Here is a 21359-nt window from a genome sequence, read left to right as displayed (position 1 = left end):
AAAAAAAAAAAGAAAAAAGTAAGCCCGTCTAGCTCCTCAAATAGTCAAATAAACATTTCAGGTAAACGAACTTGGCTACTTAACTGTTATACTCAGCACATGTTCGTAACTTTTTTTTTGCCCGTTTTAAACTGAATCCCTATTTATTAAATTTATTTTATCTGTTTTACGGCTGACTAAGATATTTTATGTTAGATACATTTCTAACCTAGCACATGTGACCGTTTTACCCACGAAATATGCGACAGTAAATAGCCTGACATTTATTATCTCGTTTTATGGTTATTACTACAGTTTATTATTACATAATTATGTTCCTTAACCAACAAATATAATTAAGTAGACATAAAACTTTCACACAGTAAAGACATATAAGAGGTCAAGTATCTCTTTAATGTGGTAGCACCTGTTTTAGGCTTCCCTTTACAGTGACGATAAATTTGGGCTTTTTCTTTAATAAACGTTAATAAAATAACGTCCTATATCTCCTGAATGTAAGTTTATTAGCTCAGTATTAGGGTTCTTTTTCTTATCTTGTTGAAATTCAATTTTTACTTATTTAATTTTATTGTACTAACTCCTTTTTATGTTTCTCTTCTTATTTCACTAATATCTGATTATAACTTCCTTATTTCTTAATGTACTGGTGTTTAGATTAGCATTATTTTGTATTTCAATTTTTATTTAGTTTAAGCTTATTTTATTCTTACTTCACTAGCGTTTTGTTTACTTTCTCTTTATCATATAAGTATTTGGTTTACGTTTTATTTCTATTGCACCCCCACTAGTGGCGCAGCGGATTATCTACGGACTTATAATGCTAGAAACCGGTAGCTCATTGTGTAGGTTTGTGCTTAACTCTATATAAACAAACTTCTATTGTTGTCCTAGCATTTTCATCATATTTCTTATATTCAAATTACTTTATTGTTGAGGTTTGGTTTATATGTTTCTTAGTACCTATTTTATAGGTTATTCTTAGATACCTTAAAGAATACAAGTTTATTTTATTACTCTATATACATAATACAAAATTATGTTGTTTTTAAATCATTTAAAGAAGATGATTTTAGTAAGAATTAACTTACAATTCTTACTCCCCTTTCTACATTGAGACTTGGACTCTGCCTTAGCAACCAAAAACGAGAGAAGAAACATAGCAATATGGTTATACTCATTAATCAGTAAAAGCATTGTCAGAGAGTGATATAATCAGGAGTCTGTTAATACATGTGCAGTATTTCCTAGAAACTTGGTCTATTGGATATTTATTATTGCTTGGGACTATGCATTATTGTAGTAGAGTGTGAGTGCATTCACCATTCCTAGTATTAAAAGTAGCATATATAAACTAATTCTATACTACAAACCTTTCGCTTATAAAAGGTCAGTTTTCAGTTAATACATGTAAACTTGTATTAATCTTAGCTACAGACTAAGGTCACGTACGACATTGGGTGTTTGGTAGGTCTTATGCTTGTTTAATCAATGATCCACAAAGGTGTGGGCCATACCGAAATGAAAGAGGTGGCACAAAGTCTTGTGCAAGTTAGTATGCGCAGTAAGTTATTTCTCTTCGAAAATTTATAGTGGGATAATTGTTGATATAGGTAATCTAAGACTGTGGGGCACCAAGAATGATCATTAATATAGGTAACCAAGAATTATGGGATACCAGAAATAATCATTGATGTGAGTAATCAAGGATCGAGGGATTCGAAGAACGAACACTGATGTAAGCTAGGGATTTAACAATAGGATATAGACATTATTCTTCTGTCGTTTGAAAAGTGAACCTATGTTGTGCTCCAACAAGAGAAAGTCTGAATAACAAATTAATACCTGAAGATACCAACTGTTCTCGTCTCTACTTTTTTTTTGTATGTACACTTCTGTTAGAGTTTTTCCCTTGTCTTTGGTGTTTATTTTATTTTCCCTTTCATTATTGTGATACATCATACTTACTACTTGAGCATTAATGAACTTGCGAAATTGTATTATGGTAAAGAAAATCGTTCAGTATTAGTAGAAAAATTTCACATATTGTATCAGACATTCTAGTTTATATTATACTGGGTTATCGTTTTCAAATACTAACATAAGTGTAATGGGTATCTCAGCTCGTTAAAGAGAGCAATAAATGCGAAAAAATCAAAACAATTATATAATAAATGCTAGTAAATGAACTTGTGAGCAATATGTAAGGAGTAAATTACGAAGATATGGTTCTTTTACATATTTACTGAACACTCTATACAGCCGCTCTGAATTAGGAAACTATTTGTGTTCTTTGCTTTAGAAAAATGAAACATTCTCTTAGAATTATTAACACCAAACAATTACCATAAAAAACGATGAAATAAGAAAGCATGCTAAATAATTACAAAATAAAGAATCAAAAGATTTTAGGATTCATTCCGTAAGAAGAACGTCAACCGTCTGAAAGTTCTCAGATAATAGAGGTTATTATTCATGAGTTGTCTATTTTTTATTCTAAGAAATTTCTAACATCATACAATTGTCTCATGTTAAGTATGTTTCACGAATTTAAAAGGATCTTGTGTCTATGGTCTCATAAAAACATCACAGGGAAGAGTAGTAACGTTCAGTTCGAGTGATGTTATTTTAGCAGTATTGAAAATTCAATGACTGCAACACTAAGATTGTTTCTTTTCAGCTGGAAATATGTGAATAATCTGATCATTTGAACAAACACCTATTGATTACCTTAAGATTCAAATGATTCTTAGTGAAATAATGAAGAGCTTGCTTGTGTATTAAGCTAACCTCGGTGGAGGCATTCTACCAGTACAACAACAATTGTTCCGTAAGTTACCTTGTGTATATAAATCTAATCTAAATACAATTTCTGCTATTTCATGGGTTAACTGAATTGTTTCGCAAGTTACCTTGTGTGTATAGAACTAATCTAGATACAATATCTGCTATTTCTTGGGTTAACTGAATTGTTCTCTGACGTACTTTGTGTATATAGAACTAATCTACGACTATTATAAGGAACAGAAATAAAATACTTCTGGATACCAATTATCCAGTTTTTTGACTGTTTAATCACTTTAGTCAAAGCTAAAATTATTTCTATTTTCTGTTCATTAAATGCAGTTACCTTATATTTTATTAAAGACTTTTTTATCATTTCGAAAATCCTCCCCTGAGATCAGCATTTCTTTCTTTTCTTCACCAATAAAAGGCTTGTTTTCAATTTTAACCATGTTTTGTTTGTTTCTTCTGTAGCAAATCACTGTATGTGTCCTCTTTTTTTAATATACACCATAGAACTGCGAACATCATGTTTGGGTTATATTTGAAACGCTGCATGTTAAATACACTGATTTAAGAAGTCTTGTTGACAGCCTTCCTTCCGTAATGACGTTTGTATTTTTCTGATACCAGCAATCTGAAGTTCAATCTTCCTAATACATATAACTGCTTTCTATTACGTAGTTTCCGTTTCCTGATCAAGTAGATATTAAGTAAGTAAAGAAATTACGAATATGTTTGATTACATAGTACTAAAGTTAATTTATCGGTAAACTATCAACCTTTATTATATATTATATCCCTGATTTCTGTACTTCAGTTGGTGTATTTAAATAACCAGAAGTTAAGAGCATCTTAACTTGATCTAAACTTTCCATCAAACCACAAGAAAAGGGCTTTCACTAAGTGTTTAATATATAAAACGATTCGTGCCACTTTTGTTCTATATTTTTAAATTTCTAAAGAATTAAAGGCGTGAAGCATGTTGCTGTTAAAGTGTGTTACACTTGAGTGTCAAAAAGCTCAGGTCTTAGGATATACTCAACCACTAGAATCTCTGGCCTGACAGCAGTAACTGTAGTAGAACTCATCAGCTTGGAACTTTGTCCAAGTGCCAAGTTCGTTTATCTGTTCTTTTTTTGTTCATTTATTTGTTCCCCCATTCTCTGTGCTAAAGCTGAATGTATCCAGTGGTTTTTTTTACATACTTTTACCTTAAAAATCCTAATCTACTGTGGAAATAAATAAACCTGTATTTTTACTTGAGAAGCACGAGAAAAAAGAAACGCAAGGGGCACGGTCACTTCCTTTACAAATACACTTGTATAAACATAGTTCTGTTTTTGTTTGCTTGTTTGGAATTAATTACAAAGCTTCATAATGGGCTATCTTTGCTGTGCCCATCACAGATATCGAAACCGATTTCTAACGGTGGGAGTCCACAGACATATTGCTGTGCCGTTGTAGAGCACATCTAGTTCTACTTTCAAGAACATTTTGGGATATCTTTTTCAAAATACAAAACAAAAAACACTGCATTGATAAATTTTGATTTCCGGAATGAAAACAAGTTATAATGTAGTTCCACAAAGATAGCAATATTTGCACATGTTCTGCAATAACATATATTTCGACCAATAAAAAGAAGTGTTCCAAAATTTTACTAGCAAAAATCATGCGTTTTTATCATATTCACTAATTACTAGAAATTACGTAGTAACAATATTTGTGTTGTAATAGAGTTTTAAAATTTGAAAAACTGCTAATGAGTTTGTTTCAAATTTTGCGCAAAGCTACACGAAGATTATTTGCACTAGTTGATTCTAATTTAGCAGTGAAACACTGAAGGGAACGAAGCTAGTCATTATCACCCATCGTCAACCCTTGAGCTAGTCTTTTCCTAAAGAATAGGGGGATTGACCATCACATTAAAACGTCCTCACAGCTGAAAGGATGAACATATTTGGTGGGATGAAGATTCAAACCCGTGACCCTCATATTGCAAGTAGAGCGTCCCTAACCAACTGGCCAAGCCAGACCCTGCTAATGTGAGTGTAACGGATTTATCTTTATACGTTTATTTTAGTATAGGTGATGTATATTGTTGGATGTGTATTCCGTAAGTCCCGCCTGTTCTTTAAATTTGTAGAAGATTCTTGGGAGCAAGAATCAACAATATTTGTTTTGTTTTACAAAAACTCTAATGTATTTCAGAACATTGTTGAAAGTTCGAGAATCTCGCGTGATTGTTATATAAAACCGATACGCCGACAGACAATTGATATTGTTAGTCAGCTACAGTCAGTGGGCTATAGGCCTCGGAAGTTATAAATGTGATTAATGCCTATTAATCTGAAATCTACAGAATTTGACCAGAAATGTTTATAGATTTTAAAGATTACAAACTACTTAACTTCAGTGAATTAACTTTGGAAGTTATAATTTATACAAGGGCATTAGATATTGTCATCGGGGAAATTTACTGGTGCTTCAAGCTAGCTAGCCTTCAAAAGAAGTGTACAGGTTTATCAACAAAGAATTAATTTCTTCTCCGTGAACGTTGATTCAGTTCCAAGCGAGATATAAGACTCAGTATTGTCTGTAAGTGTATAAAACTGTTGTATATAATTCATTATTTGTAATAACTATTTGCAATAATCGTTATTATAAATTGTAATGTGGTTTGTACGTTAAAATACATTTGTGTTAAGAAAACAAACTGTGTGTATCAGTCTTGTTGACAAATATTATAAATGTGATATATATTAACAGTTAATTAACTTTAAATTTCATCTCAAATTTCCAGTGATTTGAAATAGTGATATGTAACATACGTAACACAATAAACTGGAAACTCGTCCGAAATAAGTTATAATACGTAACATGAGAAATAGGCGGTGGAATGTGTTTGAATTTGGAGGAGAAGTATTGACAATTGGGACTTTTTTTACATTAGACCATTATAAGAAGATAAATTTTAATTGTTATTTAAATCATTCTATACATTTTAATATGCAGAAATTAATGTAAATGTGTATGATATAAACAGGAACATGCATAAGGGGAAGTAAGCAGGAGCTTCGAGCCATACAATAACTCTATGAATACGGACTCCATCATTTGGTGAATATAATGCTGTTCATTACATATTATATTTGTGTTTCTGCTGTCATGGTGTAAATATAGTATGTGTGTGTTTAACGTGCCTCACACCTCACCCTTTAAAGAGGTCAAATTTCAGTTCATACACACGACCCATTTTGTCGAGGTCGATGGTAGTGACAAGTGATATAAATTGCTAATGGAGGGGGGGCCCGGCCCGGCATGGCCAGGTGGTTAAAGCACTCGTCTCGTAATCTGAGGGTCGCGGATTCGAATCCCTGTCACACCAAACATGCTTTCAGCCGTGAGGGTGTTATAATATTACGGTCAATCCCACTATTCGTTGGTAAAAGAGTAGCTCAAGAGTTGGCTGCCTTCCCTCTAGTCTTACACTACTAAATTAGGGACAGCTAGCGCAGATAGCCCTCGTTTAGTTTTACGCAAAATTCAAAACAAACCAAACTTGCTAATGCAAGTAACGATTTAATATTTTGTAATGTGTTCATAACAACATCAACCGCCAGTGGTTCAGCAATAAGTCTCATGGTTTATAACACTGAAAATTGAATTTTGATATAGGCATTGGGCAAATCGCAGATAGCCTGTTGTTTAGCTTTATGCTCAACAACTAACAACCACAACGATATGAACCTGAAATTACGAAAGTTATGTTCGTTGAAATGTTTTAAAAATGAGCTAGTTTAATATATATATATATATTTGTTTGTTTTAAAAACGTCTGTGAATTTTGATTCTCTAGACTTTTCTTTGAAAAAAAAAATGTCTCAAGCAAATTAAAACACATCGTTCTAGCACATTAGTTCTGGATTCTTCATCGAATCGTTGAATAACATTCATGCACTATATATCTCATGATAGGCCCGAAACGTTGTTAATGTACAGTTCTTTACCACCGAGTTTCGCATACTTCTTCGATTTTTCTTTATTAACTTTTTTTTTCCAAACACTGGTTCATTTGTGTGACCTTTTTTTTTTTTAAAGTTGAATGACACAATTGCAGTACGATCAGAACAATTCGGCACACCTGGTTGCAATATGTGGTAATAATAATTCATAAACCTGTTAATCACATAGACTTTTTGTTTGTTGGTAAGTGCGTAGCTAGATAACCAGCTATTTCTGCTGTGCCAATCACAAGTATCAAAACATATTTTTAGCGGTGTAAATCCTCAAACTTATCGCAAAGCCACTAAATTATTTGACTAAACACTTTACGGGTTTTGAAATTCTCTATCAAGTATAGAAAAATATATTACTTGTTTGTTTTAGTGCAAATCCACACTGGCCTTTTGTGCTGTATTCATCACGGGGAATCAAATCCCGGTTTTATTGATATAAATTCATCAACACAGAAAGAATATATTATATACTTGAACTAAGGACCACAGCCACTATTCTGTTTGAAATATGAAATTCATGAAATTATGTTCCAAATGACAAGGAAAATATATCATGAATTACATTCATGATGACAATATTGGGTGAATTATTTTAGAATATTCTGTTTTGTTTTTACGGAGAATCCTTCAGTAACCATAGATTAACAACTTTAAAAATACAGTAAATTACCAAGCAATGCAGTTTTGGGAAGAATGCTTTCCACGTAATACTATTTGAACAAGTTTGAACTTATTATCTTGAGGCTGCCAGAAACATGAGATTATTTGACGCTGTAATCCAATTGTGAATCACTCTTTTAAAAAATGCAAGCACTGCCAGTTAAGAGAAGAAACTGTGAAATAAAAAACAAATCTCGAAATATTTTAACATATTGTACTTGATACGCAACATTCAGTATAACGAAATTACACAAGAAAACTCTGTCAAGCATGACTTAATAAAAATATTACATATGTATATGATAAACTAACACTAATGCAAATCAGTGTTAGTTTCTCTAACTGTAACAATACCGCAAAAATATAAGTAACATAACTTAGCAAATAAAGAGAGCGCTACAGCTAGAATTTATTATTCAGATCATATTTTGTCTTGTTAATTACAAAAATACACATATTCACAGGGTATCTTGTTTGTTTTTGGTTTTTGAATTTCGCGCAAAGCTACACGAGGCTAAATACGCTACCCGTCCCTAATTTAGCAGTGTAAGACTGAAGGGAAGACAGCTGGTCATCACCATCCACCGCTAACTCTTGGGCTACTCTTTTACCAGCGAATAGCGGGATTGAACGTCACATAATAACGTCATCACGGCTGAAAGAGCGAGCATTCGACACAGGGTATCGTATAGAATATTTTGATGGATCATGTTTGTTTGTTTGTTTTGAATTTCGCGCAAAGCTACTCGAGGGCTATCTGCGCTAGCCATCCCTAATTTAGCAGTGTAAGACTAGAGGGAAGGCAGCTAGTCATTACCACCCATGATGGATCATGAAGACCGATTAACTGTTTAACCTTCAAGGTTTAATAAGTTGTTGATTCAGAACACTATCCTCTCTTTTAAAACAATTGGAATAGAATATAAACAATTTAAATAAGTTAAATCACGCCAAATGTAACAAAAGAAAGTATAGAATTGCATTAATGTATCTAAAACACACAAAAAATGTTGTGGCACGTAAAATGAATGTACTTAATGAAAAATTTGTGTATAACAATTATCTTCTTTAGAAAACAAAAACTATATAAATATTCAGTGATATCTGATAAATTTGGAAAGTTAGATTCTAAAAGTCATGTTTATTTCTAAATTAAAAGTATTAAAAAAAACAATAGATACACTACATTTTCTTTTGTTACAAGTGAGCATATAATCGAAATTTCACTTTACAAATATAAAGTTTTAAATTTTATTATTATTTCAGTTGTTATGTCTCTGAGATAGTTTTTCACTAACATAAAAAATAAAATGAAAACAATGAATCTGTAATGTGTCTCCGGTGACGAACATTATTTCAGCAATCTTTTATCTTTCTCTCTTTCCGTGAAACATTATGTGCATAGAAATGTTTACGTTTAAGAATAAACCATGCATATTTAGAAACAACACTAAGTAAGTGAAAGAGCACACAATGTTTCTCTCACAATGTTGTCTAAGCTAACCACCACAGCCTTCACTAAACAAACGTCGAATTCTTTGTTCATGTGAAAAAATATTCTCTGGATTATGACTGGTTGGAAAAGATTTTATATAAAATACACATTAAATTTAGCTAGTTGTTTTCATCCTATTAAATTTAACATTGTTATATTATAATGGTCATGTCAAGACTTATGTTATTTTGTATTTATTGTTCCATGTCTCAACAAATACTGTTTTTTTTTTTATCTCAATCCGTCAGATTTTAATTAGAACAGGCCCGGCATGGCCAGGTGGTTAAGGCACTCGACTCGTAATGTGAGGGTCGCGGGTTCGAATGCCCATCACACCAAACATGCTCGTCCTTTCAGCCGTGGGGCGTTATAAATTCTCAGCCAATCTCACTGTTAATTTCTAAAATAATTGATGGTGGGTGGTGATGACTAGCTGCCTTCCCTCTAGTCTTTCACTGCTAAATTAGGGACAGCTAGCACAGATAGCCTTCGTTTTAGCTTTGCCCGACATTCAAAAAACAAATTAAACTATAGCATACAGCATTGATTATCGCTGAAGCTATACAGAACTGCGCCACAATATTTTTTTTTATTAAGGTATGTTGTTAGAGAGGGCAAAATTCCAAAGAAATATACATCAACGACTATGGGTTCCATATGCAAGATTAAACTTAATAAATAACAAGTAATCGCTTTTATTTCACGTACATTATTACACTTAGTATGAATGCGGTTTTGCAATATTAGCTTAGAACTAGTATTTATACTAATCTAAACTGACTAAACTGTGCGAGATATTACTGGGATTAAGACCAAATATATCATTGATAACAAGAGTACCCTACTGATGATACGACGAATTGTAATCTCTATAAATAGAAACGTGAGAAAAGTATATTTAATTAGCTATAACGACGACCAAATTAACTTGTAGTTTTTCTCCAAATATATAGCTTACTGTGATCAAAAGTTATTATTGTATATTATAATTACATTTTTAACCAATTCAGTACATGATGTTATTCATCGACATGTTCATCAGTTAACGAAGCTAACCACCATTGTCTAATTCTACCTTGAAATAGAATGTATTTAGCTTTTAAGTTCCAGCTAAACCAATGAATCAGCAAACCTCTAAATGTAACAATACCGCGAAAATAAAAGTATCCATTGACATAAGTTAGCAAATAAAGGGGGCGCTAAAGCAATAATTTATTATTCAGATCATATTTTTTCTTGTTAGTTACACAAATACGCGTATTCACAGGATATAATATAAAATATTGTGATGAATGTACTATTGCATATTCATTTTAATATCGATGTTTGTTTCAGTTAAATGTATATTTAGAAATGCATGTAACTTATTTTGGTAAATCAATATTGTGAAATTCCCGCCTATTCATTAAATTAACAAGAAGTGAACAAAATCAAATAAAAATTACTTTATTCACATAGCATAACAACAAGCCCCAATTTCTGTGTTTTATAGTCTGGTACTTTAGGCAGGTATAAAAATATAAGTCAGACAAAAATATACTAAAATGATACAAAGTATACAGTCTATGTCAATTTCTCATGCTTTCTTTAAGCAAATTACCCTTCTTGCACTTCAGAAAGACTTGTACGGATCCACTAGTCACACACATACACTGTTGGCCAAAATTTTAAGGCCAATGAACATAAAGAACAATGTGCATTTTGCGTTGCTAGACTCAACCACTTATTTGAGTAGAGCTTCGAAAGATGAAAATAAGAAAGGGAAAAAATCTGTTTTAGCACTTAATACTGAAAATGTGAACACTATGAAATTAGCCTAAATACCAGTTGGTCAAAAGTTTAAGACCATACCAAAAAAAAAGTCCTAAACAGAACTTTCTCAACAACTCAACAGGAGGTCTTAGTAGTGAGTTGCACGACCGTCATTGCGAATAACTGCAAACATTCGCTTTGGCATGGTCGATATAAGCGTTTGCAGAAGGCTGGCTATAATGTTATTTCAAGAGGTGAAGATGGCTTCACGAAGATCATACACTTTTTGGAATTAACTTCCATTGCCATTTACCCCCAAACATTTTCAATGGGGTTCAGTTTGGGTGAACACGCTGGATGGTCCAAAAGAATCATGTTATTCGCCATAAGAAAGTCCTTTGTCCTGCGGACATTATGGATTGCAGCGTTGTCATGCTGAAAGATCCAGTGCCAATGCAGTTAGCTGCTGTTTGACGCCCCTTATAACCTGAAGCTCCATTGTTCCATGGAAGGAGAAAGCACCCCAGATCATGATGGAACCTTTTCCACCGTGTCGTGCAGAATATGTCTCCGACGGGATATCCTTATCTTGCCAGTAACGTTGGAAGCCATCTGGACCATCCAGGTTACATTTTTTCTCATCAGAGAACAAAACCATCGTCCACTTTTCTACGTCCCATGTTTGGTGCTTCTCAGTTTAACCGAGCTGTTTCGTGATGTGGAAGGAGGCGTGGCCTTTGAAGACGTTTACGGTTTATAAAGCCTTCCTCTCATAGATGCCGTCTTATTGTTCTTGAGCTGCATTCTGCGTCCGTGAGAGCCTTAATATGGTTTGATGATCGGCTGGTTTTTTGCCGGATAACCCGTCGAATCCTCCTGCTTAACGCCGGCGAAATTTTCTTGGGCCGACCACTTGAAATTCTCGTTCCGTATCCCTCAGGATCTTTTAAGTAATTTGCAGCAGCAGTTTTACTACGCACAATCTCACAAGCAATGGCACGTTAAGAGAGACCTTGCTTTTGCAGCTCGACAATTCTGTCACGTTCAAACTCTGTCAACTTTGCCATGTATTTACCCAATGCAACACAGGAGATGTCAATGTGAGATCTTGACAACGCTAATGCCTGAACACAAATGACTAAATTTCGTTACGTGTTTCCCGAATAACGCTTCGTTTCAGTATGGTCTTAAACTTTTGACCAGCTAGTATTTAAGCTAATTTCAAAGTGTTCACATTTTCCCTATTAAATGCTAAAAAAGGTTTTTATTTTTATTTTCCCTTTTCTTATTTTCATCTTTCAAAGCTCTACTCAAACAAGTAATTGAGTCTAACAACGCAAAATGCATGTTTTTTCTTTATGTTCATTGGTCTTAAGATTTTGGCCAGCATTGTATATGTTATCACATCTAGGGAAAATATACAACTATTTTAGTTAACATCAAAGATCATTTTAAAAGGTTAACAGACAAACAATGGCTTAAACATTTTCAGAAGTGAAAGGAAAGCAAGGTTTTTATTTGTTTTGAATTTATCGAGTGTTATCTGCGCTAGTCGTTCCTAATTAAGCAGTGAAAGACAAGAAAGAAAGCAGTTAGTCAACACCACCCACCGTCAACTACTGGGCTACTCTTTCATCAACAAATAGTGGAATTGATTGTAACACTATAACGCCCCTTGGCTGAAAGGGAAAGCATGTTTGATGTGATGGGTATTCGTTAGCGACCCTATCTACTTAGTCATAGCAGACTGGAAAAGCAAGGGTTCCAATGTCTTTTCAGACTAATGTTTTTTTTAGAATTCTCAGTAACAATCAATTGTAAGAGCAGCCATCATTGATCTTGATTCTTCTTCACTTCCTCAGCTACTCTGTGTTCGTCTAGAAAGTATCATGCAATTTTTACCTACAAAAGTACCATTACAATGCACTAGATAGATTGATGAACTATAACAAACATCTCAAGTCTCCGTATTACTAAGTAGCTCATAAACGCAATACAAGTAGCAAAATATACAAATATTTCATTCACATCAACTGGAAAATATTCTTTCCATTATACCGTAGAAAAAATGGGTCCTCCATGTTTCTCACTTAGTGTGATATAGATTATCTTTGCAATCTTGTTTTTCTACAAGAGAAAAAATCATGTCAATGAATATTTCATTTTACGGTTAAACATTAATTTAAAACAAAATCAAGGAAACAGTGAGCACATTATGCTTTTATATTAATACTATCTATGTTAGTTACCATGGTTTTTACCAATCATCTTTTTAATGTACTGAAACCTTATTTTACTAATGTAGCCACTCCACATAGTTTTATAGACATTGTGGTACACTTGCACTGCATAGATGCATAAGATACAATTGGAGCGGCACTTCCTGCTTGGATACTAGCAGGCTTGCAAAAACTAATCAATTATCTCTCGTTTACATTGTATGCTGTCATGTTTGTTCCTGTTGGTTCACTCAAGGTTCACAAATTTAATATTTTGACAGTCTACATCGTCCATTTAATTATATCATCAGACTGGAGACGGCATGGTGATGATAATGTTTTTACCACATTCAAATCATCAGACTGGGGACGGCATGGTGATGATAATGTTTTTACCACATTCAAATCATCAGACTGGGGACGGCATGGTGATGATAATGTTTTTACCACATCCAATACTTGACGCAATTTTGCAAACTGTTGAAGTTGGATCCTTTACCCATGTAGGTTATTTCAGGGTATTTGAGATGTTCTGTAAGCTGTTCAGCTAAGACTTAAGTGATAAAGTATCTACCAGTGAATGTGTTTCACCTCATCTGGTGAAGTAATCAGTATTTACCAGCGCACACTGTTCACCTTTTTCAGTTTGAGGCAGAGGAAAAGATATATTCAGGGCAAGACTCTGTAATACAGAGCCTGTATAGAACATTCTTTCAGAGTTTTTCGTAATGTGGCAAGTTTTGTTTGTAAAAATCACTCATGGTACAGTGTCTAAATTATTTTTCAGTGTATTTTCACAAATACAGACAGAAATTTTTTTTTTGTATATTTGCTTTAGTGCATAACATTCCACTACGTACTCTAATCCTTACATTATTCAAGGTCAAAATTATCTTCTGCCTTAAGATTCTGAGGACCAACAACTGTGTCATAGTCTCTGCTACAGTTCTTAATGACTGTACAATATACTATCCTGCACGCAAAACAGATGACATGTGCATAAGTATTACACTTTTCTGTACTTTGAGTAGCATCTAAGCTATATCAGAATCTTCCATTTGCTCTTGCTTGGTCATTTGTGGTTTCTATCACAAGTAGAATTGTCATCAGTCACACTGTTTCAATGAATTTCACTACTACACTTTCAATAAATTAGTTAACTCTTACTTATTAGTAAGATAATCTGTCTGTATTCTGTACTGACAGAATCCGTAACAATGTGGTACTATTGATGAGTCGTCATTATCCAAGTCATAGCTTTCAGGATTTTAAAATCCATCCACTATTTTAATAATGCTTGATTCATACTAAGAATGAACTTTCTATTGTATACATGTTAATCATTATGTTTGACAAATACGATGGCAAGCAGTTCATACATTACTGGCATTCTTAAATCTACTGTCATAAACCAGTTCAATATATTTCAATCTAACTTGGAGCAGTCACAAAACACTTCATAACATAATCAGGAAAAACTACCAGTTTTTTTATTCAGCTCTTGCATCCTATTCAAAAGGCATCCTTCAAAATGTTCTTTCACAGAAACAAACTCGTGATACTACATGGATTTACATAAGAACTTTTCTCTGAACCTACTGATAAAAATCTTATCTCAATCAAAATGTGGCGTACTTTGGAATGTTTTCTTATGTACTATTCTTAGGTTGTCCAATAAATAGTCAAACTGTCATGGATTACACTTTCCAGTCTTGAATTTGGCCCTGTGCATTATTCAGTTCTAGACTGAGTTAAATCTGAAGATCAACTCAGTTCTCAGCAGAGTCACAATCATTAAAATGAGCTTCATTCAAGTGCTCTTGAGCATCAAGTGCTGAACTATTTAATCACAGTGTCAAATGTTGAAACATCTATCCATGAGTCTAACCAATGGAATAATCCCACTTGAAATGTATGAGGAAGTAGTCCAGGTTTTCTTTTAATCACTGGTGAGTTATCCTGATACATATTACCGTCTCTGCATAATCTGGTGTATATGGTACCTCACGTACAGTCAGTAACATACTGCCATGAACCACAGAGAGAAATGTTAATTATCGACATGTTTGCCAGTTCAGAAGGCTGCTGGCTGACTCATAGTATGTATTATCAAAATGAAATGTTTACTACAGCGACTCATACTGGTGAGTACTGCCCACTGTACACACTTTACTTCTTTCCCTGGCTTTCACTTCAAAATCTTAAACGGTTAGCATAGGTAGTAATTTAATGTGAAGTCTAACATGATGAACAAACAATGGAGGAAGCAGTTCCAAAATCAGCACAGGATCTAGAATGTTGTTCTTTTGAAGTGAAACCGATGTAAACTGATATTTTTAAATGAAACATGCTGGTTTTCAGATATTCCAAATACTAATAATTGTTTTATAAAATCTACTCATTTCCAGACTACTATATATTGATGAATATTTAATACAGTATGCCGGATCAAGGTATTCATCAAAATGTATGTAAATTTCAATGAACTGTACTGGTTCTCATTAATATAAAATCTTGAGGAATTTTCAAATAAAATAATATTACATAGATGAAAGCACGGATTGATTGTTCGTGCTTAAACACAAAGTTGCTTTACCCATCATGAGTAAGGAAACCCGGTTTCTAACGTTGTAAGTCCACAGACATAACGCTATGCTAATGGGGGCATGAAAATACATGAAAACTTGCTTTTATTCACGAAAATAAATTATGAAACATTCAAGTTATAAAAATATAGCTGTTTTTTCTTTCATTATTGAACACTACCTTAACATTTTGTATTTAACACATAATTGTAAATATTTTGCTTTCAGCAATTTGATCAATGTTGTATTTTGAGTTAAAATAATATAATAAATTGTGATTCTACAAGCTTTAACGAATATTTTTTGCGTAATATATCCGAAATGTTTTGCAACACTCACGTATTTTAAAGTGTGTGTGTGTGTGTTTTTCTTATAGCAAAGCCACATCGGGCTATCTCCTCAGCCCACCGAGGGGAACCGAACCCCTGATTCTAGCGTTGTAAATCCGGAGACATACCGCTGTATTAGCGGGGGGCCATATTTAAAGAGAAATTATTTAAAAGTATGTAGAAATAATGTAACTGTTATCTTGAATAATTCCTTTTAAATGTATAAAGCACAGTTTAAGTTTTAATTTTACAAAATTATATAAGCCTTGTATATAGGTTAGCCTGAAGAGAACATAAACAAAGCTTAAAAATCTTTCTTTCCTGTTTATTGCTTCAGTTAACATTCCAGTCTCTTGCCAAGTTTTATCTTCTGTTTATGTTGCCATGCCAACAACTATACTAGAATAACTCCATAAAAAACACAAGCATAAAGCTGTGAAAAATTAAAGGAAAACATGTTGTAAATTACATTATAGTTTTCAAAATGAAGGGTGCATTTGTTCAGTCTAAGTCTAAAATTAAATTAGAACTGGTTAAAACCATTACAATCATGATTGGTATAAAATAATATTAATTTTGTTTGCTGCATGCTAATAGATAAGGGAAACAAATAAAGTGAGTATAGTGTGATTGATTCATTGAAACATAGTAAATGTACATATTTATGCGTTTAAATTCTTTTTTAAAAAATGTATATATGGGTATACATCAAGAAACCCACTTTGGTTTGTCACAATCAGACCTGACAAAAATAGACACCGCATAACTTGTCAGACAGTTAATCTATTTATTGATTACTGAAGAAACAGAAAAATTTTCACCCCTAGCGCTTTATATCATTTACAAAATTGTTGACATTTTAATTAATTAAGTTTGTTAACTTTTGATAACAGTATTTTGAAAAGTTTGATAAGTATCGAACCAATCGCGACATTTATTTCATACGCTTTATGTCAATGGCGGGACGGAGTATGTATGCGTCATTCACCATCACGAAGGCAGTAAGTAGTAAGGGGAAAATAACGAACAAACAAAAATATAAATACAAGTCTTTTTATGTTACAGTTGGTGAAAAACAAGTTGAATGAGACTTATTCCTTTGAATTTCCCTTAAACTAAATTAAAAACTACAAGATGTTATGGTGTTAACGTCGAAATCTAGCCAATAAGACTAATATCTATACAACAGTTACTTTAAAATACGGATATTTCTCACAAATAACCTAAGATATCTCGCGCGTCTTCTCGGAGGAATGATTTCGGTAAAGTATTATGTGAAACTAGGAAGCGATATTTCCACTAGCAGGTCAAGTAATACCTATATCACTGGCCTAAGAAAGAATACAATTATTGTTCTGTGTGTTTAATGCCACGTTTTCTTAATCTGAATCATCAACTTCTTTCTTAGATAGATCTTTGAAAACTCCAATAAAGACACTACCATCAGTCATTACATTCAATTTGATTGTTTCTAAGATTAAATAAAGAATTTTTTTTCAGTCTGTTTAGTCTGTCTCACTTCATGAAATTCAGGCGAACTTGAAAAACGTAGTTTAACTCTGCATTAAAGTTTTGTTGAATAGATAGTTATTATTGTTATAAAACTGCTCAAACTATGTATTTATTTAATGTTGTAATTTATTTGTTAGATAGAAAGAAATGCGGATTTTCGATGATGTAATGTGAAATTAAGTTAATAGTATCCCTATATAATATCATTACAGCATTATGTAAGTTGAAAGTTATTTGAAATACAAAGAAATGTTGAAAGTGTGTGTGTGTGTTTTCTTATAGCAAAGCCATATCACGCTATCTGCTGTGTCCATCGAGGTGAATCGAACTTCTCATCTTAACCTTATAAATCCGAAGACTTGCCGCTTTCACACCGGGGGTCAAGATTGGGAGAAAATAAAATAATTGCACTACTTTGTACAAATAAGTGGATTAATTATACATTAATCCTACTGTTCTTACAGAAATATAATGTCATTTGTAGTTGTTGTTGTTGTTTTGAATTAAGCATAAAGCTACACAATGGGCTATCTGTGCTCTGTCCACCACGGGCATCAAAACCGGTTTTTAGCGTTGAAAGTCCGCAGACATGCTGCTGAGCCACTGGGGGGCAATAGCATTTGTAAAGTTAGACCCAAAATATTACAACACTTTGAAAGGTGATTTAAGTTTTTAGAAACGTTCAAAGGAATAAATAAACTGATTTAATCTGTGGCCTGTATTTTGAATTATTTCCACTGCTATCTTGTAAGAAACCACTCCCCCAAAAAAAAATTCCATTACAATAGTAGTGTCCGGAGATCATTGAGAGAAAAGAAGACAGAGCGTTAAATAAATATGAGTTGAACTTCGACTATAAAAATAACGACAACGAGATCAAAGTGTTAAAGGGAATCATTACTTGAAATGACGAGATAATGAAGAAATCTGTAGGAAAATAAAAGAAATTTAGAAAGAAATACGCAAAAAATTAGAAAAAAGAAACAGAACACTGAAAAATATGACTTTGAAGGAATGTGTAGAAAATTAAAATATTACCAAGAATAACACGACAAGAATTTAAGAGATGATTTAAAAGAAGATGTAATATTTAAAGAAGAATTAAAACAAAAACTAAATATGATTGAAAATAGATCGATAACCTACAAATAGACTATAATAACAAGAATGCCGAATTACGGAAAAGTTGTAATGACAAAATTGAAGAGCATTGACAATATCAACTGTGAAGTACATAAGAATATCAACAAAGTCAAAAGCGAAGTAAATAAAGGCATCAACAAGGGAGAATAGAGTGTTACTGAATTACAAAATAATATCAATAATAGAATAAAACATCTCTTGAAGAGTTTAAGCCCCACAGTTCTTTCTTCAATAGCTCAAGAGTTCCACTAAAAGCATATTCTAGTAACAAGTATGGATCCACTAATGACACTACAAAATCTGGTACCAGAATTGAACTGGCCAATTCAACATCAGCCAGTCAAGAAACCAATAATACTATGGTGGTAAGATACCATATTAAACATGTCAGGCTCAATTCGAAGTCATTTAAAAGTGAAGAGTTGGAATAGTGAGCAACAAGCTGTCCACTTTGCTACCCAAATTAAGAGGACCACCCTTGATAGCATTAAGTAACATTTCAGATGAGATTTAACAACTATTAAGTATTGATAAACACATTATCTGACAAGTTCGAAGTGTCACACCAGAAGTATGTCAACAAACTTCTACAATGTTTGTTTTTTTTTGTTTTTTGTTGTTGTTTTTTTTAATTTCGCACAAAGCTACTCGAGGGCTATCTGTGCTAGCCGTCCCTAATTTAGCAATGTAAGACTAGAGGGAAGGCAGCTAGTCATCACCACCCACTGCCAACTCTTGGGCTACTCTTTTACCAACGAATTGTGGGATTGACCGTCACATTATAACGCCCCAGCGGCTGAAAGGGCGAGCATGTTTGGCACAATGGGGATGCGAACCCGCGACCCTCAGATTACGAGTCGCACGCCTTAACATGCTTGGCCATGCCGGGCCAGCAAACTTCCAGAATAAAGTATAGAGAAAATAAGAAACTTTAGCCAAACTTGTAGAAAATTTTAAAAAGCTTGACCATATATCCTACCAAATATCGGCTTTTAATGATTGATTAGATAACTAGTTGTTCTAAATATAAGAAATAAACAGAAAGACAATAGCTACTTGAAATGTAATATGAAAGGATTGGCGTATCACCAAGAACTACAAACAAAAGTTTGTTGGGAATGGGAAGTCTTTCCAAAAAAATTACAATAAAGGGAATTATTATGTGTGTAGAAAACCTGGTTGTTACACATGAGACTGTAAGGAATTAATAGCTAATAAGACATCAAATAGATAATACTCTAAGGATAAATCTCTGAGCCCAATCAGATAAAATGAACAGCAAAGAATTAATCACCGAGAAACAGAAATTAACTGGAAATATGGGTCAACCTTCAGCTTGGTATGGACTGGAAACTGTAGTATTTTCGCAAACACTGATTATATAGCTACAATAGTTTGGTTCAGTTTGATAATGAAAGCTGGAAAATTGTTTCCAGATGTAAATACAAAAGGTGTTGGCATAAAGTTGGGAAATTAGAAGGAAATTTCTCTACACCTTATGACGTGTGTACTTGATATCAAGAAAGTGTGTATATTGGGAAATAATTTCATGGGGAGACTAAGATGTTATATTAGATAATTAGGGACATAGTGAGATGCATGTAAATGAGATCATCATTTTATTTTGTTGTTGTGAAGAATTAAGCACTAAACTACACAATGGGTTATCTGTGCTCTGCCAACCACACGTATCGAAACCCGGTTTTTAGCGTTATAAGTCTGCAAATATACCGCTGTGCCACTGGGGGGGGGCATCATCACTTTAATTCAACTCCTTATATATGTTTTACACTTCTTAATATAATGCTACACTATGGTAAAAACTTGCGTTTACGATTTCTGGAAGTAATCTAATGCAAAATAGCTATTCTTATTAGCTTGATATAGCTGAATTTACTATAGAAATGTAAAGAAGATCCCATTAATTTCTATCACCCGCTTTATACAGAGATGGTATGAATTTCAGTGATAGATTCATATTTGTATGTTTGTATTTTAAGAATGGATAGTAACGAAAATCAGCAGCTGAAATATTATCACAGAAAGAAAACCAGCTTTCTAGGAAGGAAACGTTCTTACAATTTGTTTGCTTTTTTTGCATTTTTATCAGAGGAACAATATAACATGTGTTACGTATTATAATTTATCTAGGATGAGTATTCGACATATTTTGTTACGTATGTTGCACTTTACTATAACAAATAGCCGGAAATTTTAATCTAAATTTAGCAGTTAATTGAGTGTCAATATGTATCAAATTTATGATATTTGCCGTAAGAATGATATACACAGTTTTCTTTCTTAGCACAAACATATTTTAATATAGAAACAACAATACAGTTTATAATAACAATTATTGCAAATAATGATTTATATACAAAAGTTTTACAAACCTACAAATAATACTGTGTTTTTATCTGGTAAGGAACTGAATGTGTTATCGACTTTATTAGTAAAAGTGTTAATACCCATACCAGCCGTCCTAAGATACATTTTTTCAATTCCATGTTAATAAGGCCTGGCGTGGCCAGGTTTCTAGGGCTCTCGACTCAGAATTTGCAGATCGCGTGTTCGAATCCCCGTCACAACAAACATGCTCTGTCTTTCAGCCGTGAGAGCGTTATTATGGTATGGTTAGTTCCATCATTCGTTGGTAGCCAGAAAGTTGGTGATGGGTGGTGATGACTAACTGCCTTCCGTCTAGTCTTTCACTATTAAAGTAGGTTGGACTAACTTTGATATCCCTCGTGTAGTTTTGTGCGAAATTCACAACAAACAATGTTGATACAGAGGTACACATTTCTTGAAGGGAAGGAAGGTCACTTCTTCACACGTAAGTTTTTCCCGATGAAAATATCTAA

Source organism: Tachypleus tridentatus, chromosome 10 (assembly GCF_004210375.1).
Source record: "Tachypleus tridentatus isolate NWPU-2018 chromosome 10, ASM421037v1, whole genome shotgun sequence".
Classification (NCBI taxonomy): Eukaryota; Metazoa; Arthropoda; class Merostomata; order Xiphosura; family Limulidae; genus Tachypleus; species Tachypleus tridentatus.
This window is presented reverse-complemented; position numbering follows the sequence as displayed.